This window comes from Schistocerca serialis, unplaced genomic scaffold (assembly GCF_023864345.2).
Source record: "Schistocerca serialis cubense isolate TAMUIC-IGC-003099 unplaced genomic scaffold, iqSchSeri2.2 HiC_scaffold_1223, whole genome shotgun sequence".
Classification (NCBI taxonomy): Eukaryota; Metazoa; Arthropoda; class Insecta; order Orthoptera; family Acrididae; genus Schistocerca; species Schistocerca serialis.
The window spans coordinates 52,501-57,500 of NW_026047429.1; the positions used below are offsets into that span (position 1 = coordinate 52,501).

At 52.8% G+C, this 5,000-nt stretch overlaps 1 non-coding gene across 1 annotated transcript in view; it reads right to left on the reverse strand.

The window, feature by feature from the left end:
• Window positions 1–661, reverse strand: part of LOC126435970 (small subunit ribosomal RNA) — a 1,909-nt gene extending 1,248 nt beyond the window's left edge. The window contains exon 1 of the ribosomal RNA XR_007580324.1: window positions 1–661. This exon is cut by the window's left edge and continues 1,248 nt beyond it. This is a non-coding gene — a ribosomal RNA (small subunit ribosomal RNA).
• Window positions 662–5,000: the final 4,339 nt, after the last annotated feature.

Sequence of the window (5,000 nt, forward strand, 5' to 3'; positions counted from 1 at the left end):
ACACAAATCCAACTACGAGCTTTTTAACCGCAACAACTTTAATATACGCTATTGGAGCTGGAATTACCGCGGCTGCTGGCACCAGACTTGCCCTCCAATAGATACTCGTTAAAGGATTTAAAGTGTACTCATTCCGATTACGGGGCCTCGGATGAGTCCCGTATCGTTATTTTTCGTCACTACCTCCCCGTGCCGGGAGTGGGTAATTTGCGCGCCTGCTGCCTTCCTTGGATGTGGTAGCCGTTTCTCAGGCTCCCTCTCCGGAATCGAACCCTGATTCCCCGTTACCCGTTACAACCATGGTAGGCGCAGAACCTACCATCGACAGTTGATAAGGCAGACATTTGAAAGATGCGTCGCCGGTACGAGGACCGTGCGATCAGCCCAAAGTTATTCAGAGTCACCAAGGCAAACGGACCGGACGAGCCGACCGATTGGTTTTGATCTAATAAAAGCGTCCCTTCCATCTCTGGTCGGGACTCTGTTTGCATGTATTAGCTCTAGAATTACCACAGTTATCCAAGTAACGTGGGTACGATCTAAGGAACCATAACTGATTTAATGAGCCATTCGCGGTTTCACCTTAATGCGGCTTGTACTGAGACATGCATGGCTTAATCTTTGAGACAAGCATATGACTACTGGCAGGATCAACCAGGGAGCTGCGTCAACTAGAGCTGAGCAGCCGGCCGCCCGGGAGTGTGTCCCGGGGGCCCGCGCGAACACGCAAGCGTCCGCTCAATTATTCTGCAAACAGGAGGAGGCTGAGCTCCCCTGCACAACACACCTCGAAACCCTCTCAGGTCCCGGCGGCGCGCAGCGCCGTCCTAAGTACTTGGTCGGGTTCGAGAGAGGCGCAATCGCCCGGAGTTAGGCGAGTAGACGCTTTAGGTGCGACCACCCGTGCTCCCAACTGAGCTTGCCGCTGCCGACAGAGGCCCGGGAGCGTGCTGTCGTGGCATTGCCGGCGGGAGACAACACGCGCCACCTACGGTGACCGGCAGCTCCAACGCCAGCGCCACAGAAGGACAAAAGCCCCACTTGGGTGCCGAAGCGAACTCTCCCAGCACAGCGCACGCGCCAACACGTCCGCACAGCTGCGATACAAACCACCTGCGAGAACCGCTGGGGCGACCGAGCAGCAGACGGCGTCGCGGCGCCGAGCGCCGGGCGGCGGCGCATCCTCAGCGCACAAAGTCCTCAATCGGACCAGCACACTGCAGATGGCCACCGCGCTTCGCACCGGGCCCGCGAGGACCTACTTTGGCCGCAAGGCGCCGCGAGCAGGGGGCGCCGGCGCGCAGCTGCGCCGCCTGCCGCGTCCGTCGGCCGGCGCGCCTGCCACTGGCCGCCCCCACCAGCCGGCTGTGGCGCGTGCGCCCACGCACCGCGCTGCCAGCACGCCGGGCGGCCCCCCCTCACCGGCCGGGGACGGTCCCACCCAGCCACCGCCGCGTATCGCCTCACACCCAGATCCCCTTTCACGTTCGTGGGCATGGTGGGTCCCCTTTCACGTTCGTGGGCATGGTGGGTCTCCCTGAAACAACCGGTTAATAGCTCGACCGATCGTCGCCAACACTGATTCACCTCTAGCGAGAACAACCGCACCACAACGGGTTACCAGTTGTTCATTTGCGTAACGTCACCAGCAAACGTACACGTCCATCGCCATTTGCAACGAGTATTGCATGCCTGTGTCAGGTGTCACAACACACTACGTCTGCCCACATAGACGCAACAACATGTGCACGCCTAGAGAACACGTGGAAGGTAGACCCCGTACGTATGCGGTGTCCATTGCGCGAACGACTGTCAGCCCGCCTCTGCAGCATGTCGCAGATGTGGAACGCGGTGCAACATGCTATCACGGTGTGTGAGAAGAGACGACTACGTCCGAATACACGCTCCACTACATCAACAGACTGCTCATGCTGATCGCCATCCAGGGCGTCCGTTCCTCCCACACGTCTGTATGGCGTACCACACTGCAATCCAGCTCTTATAGGGAGACGACACGTAGCTGCGTGCACAATATTTGGACTGTATGGTCCGCCGTTGCTAGGCGCAGTCGTCATACGGTCACATGTGCCACGATGTATCATTCAGTACATACGGACCAATGTGCAGTACAGTTTGTGGGTTTTGCGTACATCGGCGGACAGGTGACAGGCCGTACCACAACGTAGGCTGAGTACGTCGGCATGCGAAGGGCATTGAACATGCAAACTTCTCACCGACCAGCTTGCGAAGGCAGGGGGGAAGGGGGGGGGGGCGGCATGTACGTCCTGCTGCTATCCACACTACAGTGTATAGCAGGAGCATGTGGAAAGTCAGCAACACCTGCAAGGTGTTTAACATGACGCGATACACAGGGGACCGGGCAGTGCGAGTAGGGAACTATATTGCGAGGGTTGCGGTTAGGCAACACTACACCAATTTAACGGGTTGCATAACAATTACAGAGCAGGTTCAGCGACAACGTGCGTCAGGTTAAGGCGCAATATAGTTTAGGTTACGGCGCACTTTAGGTTAGGTTAAGGCACATTATAGGTTAGGTTAAGGCACATTATAGGTTAGGTTAAGGCACAACATGGGTTAGGTTAAGGCACAACATGGGTTAGGTTAAGGCACAACATGGGTTAGGTTAAGGCACAACATGGGTTAGGTTAAGGCACAACATGGGTTAGGTTAAGGCACAACATGGGTTAGGTTAAGGCACAACATGGGTTACGTTAAGGCACAACATGGGTTAGGTTAAGGCACAACATGGGTTAGGTTAAGGCACAACATGGGTTAGGTTAAGGCACAACATGGGTTAGGTTAAGGCACAACATGGGTTACGTTAAGGCACAACATGGGTTACGTTAAGGCACAACATGGGTTACGTTAAGGCACAACATGGGTTACGTTAAGGCACAACATGGGTTACGTTAAGGCACAACATGGGTTACGTTAAGGCACAACATGGGTTACGTTAAGGCACAACATGGGTTACGTTAAGGCACAAATTAGGTTAGGTTAAGGCACAAATTAGGTTAGGTTAAGGCGCAACGTAGGTTAGGTTAAGGCACAACGTAGGTTAGGTTAAGGCACAACGTAGGTTAGGTTAAGGCACAACGTAGGTTAGGTTAAGGCACAACGTAGGTTAGGTTAAGGCACAACGTAGGTTAGGTTAAGGCACAACGTAGGTTAGGTTAAGGCACAACGTAGGTTAGGTTAAGGCACAACGTAGGTTAGGTTAAGGCACAACGTAGGTTAGGTTAAGGCACAACGTAGGTTAGGTTAAGGCACAACGTAGGTTAGGTTAAGGCACAACGTAGGTTAGGTTAAGGCACGATATAGGTTAGGTTAAGGTACGATATAGGTTAGGTTAAGGTACGATATAGGTTAGGTTAAGGTACGATATAGGTTAGGTTAAGGTACGATATACGTTAGGTTAAGGTACGATATAGGTTAGGTTAAGGTACGATATAGGTTAGGTTAAGGTACGATATACGTTAGGTTAAGGTACGATATAGGTTAGGTTAAGGTACGATATAGGTTAGGTTAAGGTACGATATAGGTTAGGTTAAGGTACGATATAGGTTAGGTTAAGGTACAATATAGCTTAGGTTCAGATACACATTGTTGTAGGGAAAGGTGTATTTGGGGGGGGGGGGCGGCAGGTTCGTTGATAGTGATTATCGTAATTGGATGCCTGCGGCATTATCCGATTTGTCACGTCAGGATGCACTTTTGGCTCATGACAGGCGGCGCTCCGATTCCATGGTTGTGGCAGATCTGTGTCTTTCATTCCTGCCATTGTTTGTGTGCTGTGACAGGAGGCAGTATTGTGATGTTGGGTGCACCCCTGTGTAGGACATGTGTGGGTGTTCGTGGCTTAGCTGAGCAATGTGCGGATGTCGGAAGGGTGGGATATTGTGTTTTCTGGGTGGACCTCCCGGTCTGGTAATGATAGTGTGGATTGTGTCATGTGGCGGAGAGGATGCACTGGATGTTCTTCCATGCTGGTGGTTAGATATTGTGTGTGTGCCTGTTACAGGCAGAGAGTAGTGTGTGATAAGAGAGTAGTGTGTGATAAGAGTGTCTGGCTGACGTGTGGTTCTCATTGTGTGCAGAGTCTTTCAGCATGTATAGGGACGGTTGTATATATTATCTGTATTCTGATGGCTCTGCATCTATTACTAATCAGTGCCGTGTATACGGTTACTCTGGTTCCAGTCGAAACTGTTCTATCTCTGTACATTAGTGACACTACGGCTCCACTATGTTGCCGCCCCTGTCGGCCGTTTCCCCCAGTGTATGGCTAATGATTATCAGCAGTCAGTCTATTAGTCAATACCGGTAGTGTGACGACGTCAAATGTCCGGGATGGGGGAAGCTACACCCTTCCCGTGGGTCAGGGCCTAGAAAGACTCTTCCCACGCAGGAGACTGACTGTCGTTACTCTTCCGAGACATATATGTGCCCAGCGTTTTTTGCGACTGCGAGTGCAACGCCAGGAGGCTCGGACTGTCGTTACTCTTCCGAGAAATATATTTGCCCAGCGTTTTTTGCGACTGCGAGTGCAACGCCAGGAGGCTCGGACTGTCGTTACTCTTCCGAGAAATATATGTGCCCAGCGTTTTTTGCGACTGCGAGTGCAACGCCAGGAGGCTCGGATTGTCGTTACTCTTCCGAGATATATATTTGCCCAGCGTTTTTTGCGACTGCGAGTGCAACGCCCACGGGTGCCGACATGGATGGGGCGCTTCCTAGCTGATGGCTCAGCATGAGAATCCGTACAGTGAGCAATGCGATCGCGTCTGTAGCTTGTACGTGGTACAGCTCGCAGCTCATGAATAGGGACAGCGGGAATGTCGCATATTGGAAATATCTCTTCATGAAACGCATGTTATAGGTGTGGATTGCACCTTACGAGTGCGGGAAACGTCCGCCGTTCATCCGCTGGCGATGCGAGTTTGGCGGTTGGGGTGGGGCACGAACGGGTGCAGGTGGTG